Source organism: Eulemur rufifrons, chromosome 7, assembly GCF_041146395.1.
Source record: "Eulemur rufifrons isolate Redbay chromosome 7, OSU_ERuf_1, whole genome shotgun sequence".
NCBI classification, from domain to species: Eukaryota; Metazoa; Chordata; class Mammalia; order Primates; family Lemuridae; genus Eulemur; species Eulemur rufifrons.
Window position 1 is genome coordinate 273,932,675 of NC_090989.1, and position 11,198 is coordinate 273,943,872.

The following is an 11,198-nucleotide window of genomic DNA, read 5'->3' on the forward strand; positions in this document are numbered from 1 at the left end:
CTAAAGTCCACACCAACCCATTTTGCATGTGAGGATGCTGAGGTTCAATAACTTGCTCAAGGCCAGGCTGCTCCTCTGAAAGTTCCCCAAAAGACATTTTCCATCCCTCAGCTGTGGCTCCGTGATCCTCCTTACACCAGCAAAATTCAGTGGCACTACAAGGTCCCCATCTCTGGTGGCATTGGTGGACCTGTGGCTGCCCACTTTTGTATCAGCAACACCCCACCACCACCGCCACCACCACCAGCACCAGAGCAGAATGGGCCAGATCCTCCCCCAAGTCCATGCATCCACACCTGGAATGCAGGTGAGTGACCTGGGCCTGGCCAGTTCGTGGCTTTGCATCCCAAGGAAGCCGCAGGAAGGCAGATGCTGGAGAAACGCTGCTCACAGCAGCTCCGGCTGCAGAAGAGCTAGCATTAGCTCCTATGCAAGACCCTAACTGTGGTTATTGCCCAACCTTCACTCGTTCTGGCCAGTTTGGTTTTCGAGCTTTCTCAGGGATGACAATAATTTGTCAGCAACAAAAACGTCCTTCCAAGACATGCCTCTTCTGCCTCACTGAGCTGGGATCTCTGTCTGTTGCTTACAACCATATCTCTGACCTGTTCACCTTCTCATGTGCTACTCAATATATCAGCCCCAGACATTTATCGAGCACTTCCCATGTTGAATTTTCATGCCATGGAATGAATTCTTAAGCACTCAATTAAATTTGCACATAGAAATATTAATTCTTGCTTCCTCTGCTTGGCTCCAGCTAACATGAAAATAGAGTTTACTACACAAAATGCCAGTCCATAGACAGCCAGAGATTTAGGCAGCCACAAGCAAACCCAGACCCCATCCTTGCTCTGGGGGAGCCCAGTCCTCCTTAAAAGAAACCCTGCCTGTGATTTTGAAAGTGTCTTGCCTTTTCCCACGGATGCCAGGCAAATTCCTCTTGGGGACAGCTGGCCTGCCACTCAAGGACTCATGGTTTCTCTGCAGCTGCTTCTGTGCAGCAGACATTGCCAACCCTAACGTCACCCTTGCCCCGGGCTTGCTCCCTTCTCTGTGCCCCTGCAGCCACCGGCGCTGTCTGGATTCTGGAACAGCTGGAGGGACAGCAGAATGATGGGTTCTCGTTGCTTCTTCCCTCTGCCTGAAACACTCCTCCCGCTTCAGCTTCTAACTCCTGCAGGGCCCAGCTTGAAGGTCGTGTCCTTAGGGAAGCCTTCCTTGCCGCCTCCCCAGACAGGATCAGACTCCTGTGGCGCACACCCTGTGCTTCTCCCTTGTGGCTCTCACTGTGCAATGAGTTGTTTAACGACTGTCTCCCAAGCTAAATTATGGCCCCTGCACAGGCAGGGATTGTGTCTGTCTTGTTCGCTGCCATCTCAGGTATCTAGCCCAGCACTTAGTAGGTGCTCAATAAATTCCAGATGAATTAATGAATGAATGGATTTACAGTGGCTCTGTGAATATACTGAATGAATAAATGATTCACAGCACAAGTCTCTGGAACAGGTGTACTTCTAGAACCTCAGTTTCTGGTGCCAAAACTGGCAAGAGGAAGCTGAAAACTTGGGATTCCTTTGGGGACAGCAGCTGCATCTCCCTTACAGGTTTTAGGTTTGAGCATCCATTTCCCATGGGCTTAGACTTTTTTCTGTTTTTTGCTTAAAAGCAGGTATTGCTCTGGGAGGTTTGCTACACTTGTGTCTTGTGCCATTTGGTTGACAGGGAAACTGAGGCTCCCCAGCAACCACAGCTAGCAGCACCAGCACCTGGTGGGACAAGACCACCTCACTTTCAGCCCAGAGCCCTTTTCAGTACCCCAGCCCTAAGGGGAGCCAAGTCCAGGGCATTACAAGCAAGGCTCTGAAGACGAGAGCACCCAGACTGAGATGGATTGAAAGATTCTTATTAAGAACTGATTGTGGCCAGGCGCAGTGGCTCACACCTGTAATCCTAGCACTCTGGGATGCCAAGGCAGGAGGATTGCTTGAGCTCAGGAGTTCAAGACCAGCTTGAGCAAGAATGAGACCCTGCCCCATCTCTACTAAAAGTAGAATAAGCTGGGCATCGTGGCACGCACATGTAGTCCCAGCTACCAGGGAGGCTGAGGCAGGAGGATGGCTTGAGCCCAGGAGTTGGAGGTTGCAGGGAGCTGTGATGATGTCACTGCACCTGGGGCAACAGAGCGAGACTGTCTCAAAAAAAAAAAAAAAAGCTGATCATGAGACCTGGCCTCTCTCTCCCCAGCCTCTTCCAGCTGCTGCTTTTCACTCTCTCTGGCTGGTTTCAGTCCGAACAATGCCAGGGAGGAGACTTTCCCTGCACCTCAGCCAAGGTCACAGTGGCCACCACCTTCCGAGCCACCGTCATCCCCTTGCCGGCACCTACGGGAGGCTCCATGCCACGCTATGCTGGGAATCAGGACCCGGCTTTCATGCTTCAGTTCTGCCACTAAATTCTTGAGAGGTTTTGTTCAAGAAATTAAAACTCTAAGCCTCAGTTTCCCCACACACAAAATGGGAAATAATTGCTGTTCTACCAACTTCACAGGGCTTTTGTGAGACTCACGTGAAATGAGTACATGGTCTCACTTCTCAAACTGTGGACCAGTCTAAGGAACTCTTTTTTTTTTTTCCCCCAGAGATGGGGCCTTGCTATGTTGCCCAGGCTGGTCTTGCACTCCTGGCCTCAAGCAATCCTCCTGCCTTGGCCCTCAGCCTCCCAAAGTGCTGGGATTACAGGCATGAGCCACTGTGCCTGGCCTCAGTGTAGAGAACTCTAATCGTAATAATTCCTTAATTATTTTTCCACTTTCCCCAGGGTCTTGCTGTCAACCTACAGGAGCTGATCTCTTCCAGGGCCCTTCTCTCTGGGTGACCTCTCTGCACCATTCAACCCGCTTGGCCACGTCTTCCTGGGAACCCTCTCCTTCAGCTTCCTAGGCTCACTCTCTCCAGAACCTCCTCCTCCTTCCCAGATCACTTGCTCTCTGAGCTATACCCTGGCCCAGATGGCAGCTCCATGCTCGTTCCTGCCATTCACATTTGCCAACTGCACGTGGCTTTGGAGAGGAACCACAGGAAGCACATGCCCACCACCAAAGTCCCTTGTCAAAGTCTGCGTGGGGTTTCCCTATGGCACAAAAATGTGAGCATGGGACATTGGATCCCCAGGGCACTGCCGTCACCGCCACTGCTTTATGAGACTCTGTGCAGCCGTGAAAATTAGCATAATGGCTGCGGAAGCCCAAGTCTGGGAAACTCCCATGGCCGGGTCTGGATGCACGTCATGGGGTTCTGTGGCTTGGACAAACTGAGATGGACTCTTTGGCTGGAGATTCGGATGATATATTTTTACTTCCTCTTTGTAGAATTGAAAGGACTTTTAGAAATAATTCTGAATGAAGTGTGCTAAATGATGACCTCTTTGCCTTCAGTCCACAGACCAAATCTACATCGTTCTTTGACTTCCCAAACTAGCCCGACTGGCCTCCTCCTGAGGAGCAAATGTCAGGCGCCCATCAGTAGACCCTGGGTGCCCTTAGGATGCAGACGGAGGCCGCACTTCACTCCCAGAGTGAAAGAGCATTATGGTCGTGAGAACAGTGTGCTGTGCTGTCTGGCTCCAGCAGGTCACAGTGGAGGAGGGAAGAAATTATGACATGTGGCAGAAGGTAGCTGCAGGGGGAAGGAGCGAGTGTCTGGTCCATCAGAGGCAGGTGGAAGGGATTGGCTTCACAGAGAGGGTGGTGCCTGAGCTGAGTCTTAGAGGAAAAGGAGGGATCTGCAGGTTGATTTGGGAGGGAGGGAGGAGGATGGTCCAAGCAGAGGGAGCAGCGAGGGAAGCAGCCCAGGGGCATAAAACCAAGAGAGAGTGTGAGGACCGCAGTGGTTCCCTGAGGCTGGAGCAGAGGTTCTGAGGGCCAGGGTGAGGAGGGTGAGAAGTGTTCTGGCAGGACCTTGGCTGTCACACCAAGGAGTATGTACTTCATCCTGAGGTCAGTGGGGAGCCTTAGAAAGATCAAAAAACCCCATCAGTTTGGTGTCTGGGAAGAAGACTTTCACTGTGGGGACAGAAGGAACTGGATTGAAGGCATGAACTGGAGGGGACAAGACTGGAGCAGACACCAGGGAGGGCATAACCAGATAGAAGCAGCTTGGGTCCAGGAATTGAGAATACGCCAGAGAAACCTTAGGTCTGGCTGGCACCTAGAGCAGAGCCACAAAACCATGCAGCCACAACTTCCCTGCAGCGGACATGTTATGTGAATAATAAATAAAACTTTGTGGTCAAAAGCTAAGATTTGGGGGTTGTTTGTTGCACAGCATGGCTACAGCAAAAGCTACCTGATACGCATGATAGACGGGAGATGAGAAGTGCGGAGTGTGAAGAACCTTAGATTGTTTTAATTGATGAATCTTCTCACCTTTAATCACTCACGTCCTAAGTCAGAAGTGGAGTCATTCATACTTCTTTCAAGATCACTCCTCCCCACTGCCTCCTGTTCCTCCTAGCAACTTGTTCTATCCACCACTCCCATCCTCTCCTGGACGAATCCTTCCCTGAACCTATACATCACTAGTCTTTTTCTTCCTAAAACCCCTTCCTTCACCCTGTCTCCCTACAGCTACAATTCAGTCTCTCTCCCTACAGCTACAGTTCAGTCTATCTCCCAACCTTCTCAAATAAACTTCTGAAAAGAGCTGACGATACTCGCCGTATCCATTTCTCCCTCTCACCCATAGGCAATCCAGCTTCTTTCCTCCACTCCACCAAAACTGCTCTCAGTATATTTCAGTAATCTCCTAATTGCCCAGTGCAATTGCCGATCCTTACCTTCCTGGAATGCTCTGCACCATTTGGCAGGGAACCAAGTTCACTATCTCTCCCCACCCTAAACATTTCTCCTTTCTTATCCTCTCAGCTAGTGGAACCATCTTTTATTCGGCGATCCAAGACAGAAAGCCACCATGAGATAATTCTGGTCTGGACTTACTGAGTTTGCAGTGCCTTTGAGATGTCCAAAAAGAGATGCCCAGTGGGCAGTTAAATATGTGGATTGGGAGCCCCAAATTGGAGATAAGGTGAGTGCGATAGAAGTGGCATTTACAGCCTTGAACATGGATGAATTTGCTCAGCTTATGGAATACAAGCTCCAGCTCTTTAAATCCCAGCTGGTCCACGGAGAACCCCCTATTCCTAAAGTCACTATTACAACCACCATTTGGTTCTTTCCTTCCCAAGTCATGGCCCATCGCGGTCTCCACATCACCATTTTATTTCATATTCTGCCCCCACTCATGTTGTCTTCTCCAAAAACTCTTAAAATTCCATCATAAAAAATAGAAAGTAAAAATCACAATAAGATACCACTCCACAGTCACAAAAATGGCTAAAAGCAAAAAGACTGACAATACCACATATTGTCAAGGATGGGGAGAAATCCTAATTCTCACACATTGCTGTGGGAGTGTAAAATGCTACACCCTACAACCCAGCAATCTCCCTCCTGGGTGGAAACAACTGTCCACAAAAGACTTGTATAGGAATGTTCACATAACAGCCCGAAACTGGAAATAACCCAAATGTTCACCACCAAGAGGAGAGAAACAAATTGTGGCACATCCGTACAATGGAATGTGACTCGGCAATAGCAAAGAACAAATTACTCACACACAGAACAACACAGACGAATCTCAAAAACATTACAGATGAAATAAACCAGCCATGAAAGAGTACATACGGTGTGATTCCATTCACATGAAGTCCACAAATAGACAAAATTAATCAGTGACGATAAAATCAGAAAATGGTTGCCTGGAAGGGTAGAAGGAAAATTAATCAGAAATGGGAACTTTGTAGGGTTATGCAAATAGTTTATATTTCATTTGGGGGTGGGGTGGTTACAAAGGTATAAACAACTGTCAAACCTCAATGAACCAAACACGTAAGATTTGTGGATTATAGTATATGTAAATTGTACTTTAAAAATTAGAAAAATAAAATAATTTTTAGATGTCTGTAAAACAAATCTAAAATAGAAAGTACAGGGCAGAAACCACATTCATTTCAAATAAAATTGTATGTGTATAATATTAAGAATGCACCTATTCGAATGCTCAGCCTCCACCTAATGCCGCCCCTACTTCAGCTGTTCTCCGCTCACCTCTGCCTCGTCTCCATGACATCTGTCCATTACCTATTTTCTAGCCCTCCTGAGAGATAATGTAATGGAAAGAGCACAAGCCTTAGAGCCAGAAAGGAGAGCATTTAAATCCCAGCTGCCATTTAATAGCTGAGTGCCCATGAGTGAGTTACTTGGCCTCTCTGAGCTTTCATTTCCTTAACTATAAAATGGGCTAGTGATACATAGCCTACCCAGGAGGGTGGGGAACCTAAGTCATTTTGACCTAAATCTGTAAAACTAAGTCATGTAAATTGTCCCACTCAAGGCCCGGAAGTGCTCAGAAGATTGCTCACAGGCTGCAGGTAAGAAGGCAGCCCTGGGGCCCTGGAGTTAGGGTGTAGGCGAGCAGGTGCTAAGATCTGGGGAAATGGCTGCTCAGAGCCACCACAGCCAGAGAAGGGCCACTCCTGGCCTGGGACTTAGGAGGCAGGTGTCCTGGTAAGCTTTGGCCACCGGAGGACCTTGCCCAAATCCCTGTGCACACCTCTTGACCTCAGTTACTCTGCTGAAAATGACCAGATCAGACTGCATCTGGGGAATTTGTCACCAAAAACACCCTCTGGGGTTTCCCAATAGGTAGAGGAGATAAAGACAGAACTGAACTGGTTCCGTCTGAAATAAGGTAGGGAGGGGCCAGACCCTGTCTTCTCAGTTCCCCTCCCCAACCTTAGGCCTTCCAGGACACAGTTGGAAATCGCAGGGCCCAGGTTATCCCTAGGGACGCTTTCAGCTCTGCCTTAGTTCAGTTCATTGAGCACCTGTTACTTGTAACAGAGAGAACCTGGATCTGCAGCCTGCCGGGCATCTGGCAGGGGACGGAAAGTACACCTATAAATAACTCCGAACAAAGCCAAAAGTGCTTCGTGTAGCCAAAGCAGCACAGAAGTGCAACAGAATAACCGTATCCTCTACACCGCAGCCCCCCAGAGCCCCTCACCATGCGCAAGGCACTTTGCACTTCCTTACTGGGAGCCTGGACGCGCCGTCTCCAGCAGCATTCTGTCTGACAGCCGTCGAGGAAACTGAGACTCCGCCTGGGAAAGTGTCTCCTAGCTGGGAAGCGGCCAGGCCGGGGCTCCACCCTGCATCTCCTGCCTCCAGGGACACACCTAGTCCCGGGTGAATGAAGGAGGCAGCGGGGCCTGCTCCGGAGCCAGAAGGAGTGCAAACTACAAGCAATGCCACAGAAACGGCGGCCTGGGCCTCGGTTCCTTCCTGGAGGGAGGAGCGGCGGTGACACTCTCCGTGCCTCGCCCCTCCCTCGCGGCTGCCACCGCGGGGACATGGGGACTCAGTCGCTCTGCCTGCTCTCTCTCTCTCTCCGCGCGCTGACATTTTTTTCCCCTTTACTGTTTCTTGGACGCTTTTCAAGAGTTTGTGCAATCATTCTGTTTAGCTGTTTTCGTACCGTTTTCAAACGCGGGTGGCGTCCCTCTCAAGTGGGGGCGAGGTGGTTTGAAGAGCTGGTGAAGGAACCCTTTTGCCTCCCATCACCCCAAGGCGGCAGGCACGTTGGCTGCCAAAGTTACAGTGTCTGAAACTTTCCCCGCGCTGGGTTCCCGGCTTGTTCCTCAGCTCCGGGGCATCCTCATATACCCTGCTCCCCACGGTTCCTGCGCCCCAACTTTAACCCTCCCCGGCCAGCTCCCCATTCCCAGAGGCACCCCCTTCCCATCCTGTCCTGGGCGTGAGCCATCCCTCTGTCCTGCCCACAGACAGGGACAGACCCCTCACTCCTTGCGAGACTTGCTCGGTCGCACCCTGTGCCCCTTGAGTCTACCCTCTCCTCCCTACCCCACTCCCGAGAACCCCGTGGGGGGACCTCGGCCCGCAGACCCTCGGGCTCCAGTCTGGAAGGCTGGACAGAGGCAGCGACGGGTACAGGAGGCGGACAGAGACTGGGTCAGCTCTGGACACAGAGGTAGCGACAAGAACAAAAGCCGTGACACAGGCGGGGCAGAAACAGGGCCGGGCCGGAGCAGGGGCCCGCCCCGCTACCCCCGCCATCCCCACCCCCGCGCCGAGCCCCGGGCCCCGCCGCCCCGCGCCCGTCCCGCAGTCTTGGCGGGGCTCGGCCAGCGCCCCGCGGGACCCACCTGATCCGCAGAACGCGGGCGCCAAGGGCGGGCGCGCGGCGAGTGGCGCCGGGGCAGGACCGCGCCTAGCTCCCGGCCCCCGCGGCGCCCTCCGCGGCGGATCCGCCGCCGCGCTGCCTCCGCCCGGGCCGGGCCGGGCGTGCCGGGGCGGGGTGTGCCCGCTGCCCTCCCGCCCGTGGGCCGGCGGCCGGGCGTCCGCTCCGGGGCCGCGGGCTGCGCGCAGCGGGCAGGGGCGCGAGGGAGCCGGCGAGCGCTGGACAGCGGGCGGCGCGCTCCCCCTCGGCCGGCCCGCGCTGTCGGTGCCAAGCCGGTCCCCGCCCCGGACACAGACAGCTGGGAGGCCTGCCGCGCGGGTGCGTGAGTGAGAGTGCGAGTGTGTGCGCCGGGGGAGGGAGGGGGACATTTGTTTCATTTTCACTCAGGCAGAAAAAAGCCTGAAACCAGCAAAAATAGAAAATAAAATCCCTGGTGAGGTTGCTGGGCCTCTTTTGCCTTCTCCGGCCTGCACGTGGTGGTGGTGCTGGTGGCGGCGGTGGAGGAGGGACAGGGGCATTCGAGGGTGGGCTGGGGTCTGTCACCCTGTGCTGCAGGGAGGGGCCTCGGTGCCCTGGCACACGGCCAAGCACGGGGAAAGCCGAGAGTCTGGGAGGTCTGATCCACCCTTTGTTTCCCTGAAGGAAGAGGAAAAATGTAGACAGCGACAGGCCGGCGGGCTCTGGCTGGAGGCCCCCGGGTCCCGAGCTCCGGAAAGGAGGGGCTTGCCATCAGGCACCCGGTACGGGGCCTGCCCTGGGTCTGTTCACTGACTTAGTGATCTCTGAGCGCAGTTTCACAAATGGGGCTCTACACAGCCCTGGGCTGTGCAGTAATTCTCTACTGGAATTAATTAGAGGGGAACCCAAGAATTTCTATTTCCGTGTTTGCACTTCCGTGCCTACTGTGACAGCGATTACTCCTGATGAGCTGCACCTGGGCAGCCTCAGTCTGCTCATCCTGCACTAGTTACCATGAGGCGCATCTCATTCCGGCCCTCGGGCTCATAAGGATCTACTTCAGGGTGGAAAAGTCAAAACTACCTTTTGCCAGGATCATTTGCCATAGAGTGTCATTTTCATACACTAAGAAATTAGCTTCTTAAATAATTGAATATATTGGAACTGTCATTTGACATCCTGAAAATGGCACGGAGCACAGACATGATATATAATTCTAATTGTCTCATGCTAATGAGAAAGGAACAGTGGCCTGATTTAATACTGGAAGGACTGGCACAGGTGAGCCAGGTGACCTCATGGAATGTGGGAGAATGGAGTTTCCCTGTGGGTTCAGGGGCATAAAGTGGTGGGAGAAGCGAAGCCAGCCCCACACTCAGGAATGAGACTCTCCACCGCAGCCAGCACAATGGGCCCTTTGCTAGAGGATAAATTGGGCCATTATCGTCTTCTGTGAACACACTTGCAGTAGTTCATTAGTGGTGAGCACCACAGCAAATACGCAATGGGTGATGTTATACTAAATGCATTATTTCCCACTTTTCTTTATTGCATGAAGAGAATGGGAATGCATTGTTTAAACTGCTTGGCCCATCAAACTCTATTATAAATTCTTTTTCTTTTTTTAAGAAAACAATAGTGAATATGATGGTGGCTCAAATGATGACCAAAACCAAACGAAGATGACTTACCGCTGTAAAGACCCTATAAAGAAAAAAAAAAAAAAAAGGGAAAAAAGAAGATGACATACACAGGAAACAAGAAAACACCCCAAGACACTACTCTGGGCCGGGTGCGGTGGCTCACGCCTGTAATCCTAGCACTCTGGGAGGCCGAGGCAGGAGGATTGCTTGAGGTCAGGAGTTCAAGACCAGCCTGAGCAAGAGCGAGACTCCCGTCTCTACTAAAAATAGAAAGAAATTAGTTGGACAACTAAAATATATATAGAAAAATTAGCCGGGCGTGGTGGCGCATACCTGTAGTCCCAGCTACTGGGGAGGCTGAGGCAGAAGGATCACTTGAGCCCAGGAGTTTGAGGTTGCTGTGAGCTAGGCTGATGCCACAGCACTCTAGCCCGGGGAACAGTGCGAGACTGTCTCCAAAACAACAACAACAACAACAACAAAAAAACACTACTCTGCCACCATTAAACCCAATATCAGAAGTTTAATCTGTCATTTGATTTAATGTTGTTAATTTGAATTATTTCATTGGTTTTGTGGTTGTATTTGTATTTAATTTAAAGATTTGTTGTGGTTTTATGGTTGGTTTCTAGAGCAATGAGCATAAGAAGTTCAGGCTTAATCTTAGGTTTATACTTGTCTGTTTCAGTAAAAATAAAATAAAAGTAATGTAAATCAACATTGTGGGCCTGTTAGATTTTTTTTTTCCCCTTCTGAGAGGAGCCATACAGTTCTCAAAGTCGAACTAGCAATTCTGCTAACTGAATGTCTGAGTGGGAAAACACTTTAAAGATTCTATGCCTTGGGTTTGGGGTTAGAAATTCGAGATGTGAGGCCTTAGATGAGTCATTCTTCCCCTCTGAGACTCATTTGCCTCATCTGCAAAATGGAGGTAAGATGAGTAGCTCATAGAAGTCAAGTCAAAATGAGATAACTTCAGGAAAGGGCTTTGGAGTCATCAGAGAATTACAGGAATGTGAGGCTGGAAACTTTACGGAGAGGAGGTGTGGGGCAGGTGCACCCTTAGGTAGCTCTGACTGCCGGACAGACTTTGCTCCAAGCACTTCTCACATGGGAACCCGCTTCATCCTCAGAGCCCTGTGAGGTAGACACTAATCACCTCTCTGTTTTGCAGGGGAAAAGTAGAGGCACAGGGAAGAAGTTAAGTGACTTATTTGCCATCCTTCTGCATGTGGCCAAATGCCCTAGGGCAGAAGAGCTTCCTCTTGTGTCTCCATTC

At 51.1% G+C, this 11,198-nt stretch overlaps 1 protein-coding gene across 1 annotated transcript in view; it reads right to left on the bottom strand.

Moving 5' to 3' along the window:
* The window catches only part of GGTA1 (glycoprotein alpha-galactosyltransferase 1 (inactive)), a 53,637-nt gene extending 47,840 nt beyond the window's left edge, over positions 1–5,797 (bottom strand). The window contains 1 exon segment of the mRNA XM_069474608.1: positions 5,744–5,797. The gene's annotated coding sequence lies outside the window, so the exon portion shown is untranslated.
* Between the last annotated feature and the right edge of the window lie 5,401 nt (positions 5,798–11,198).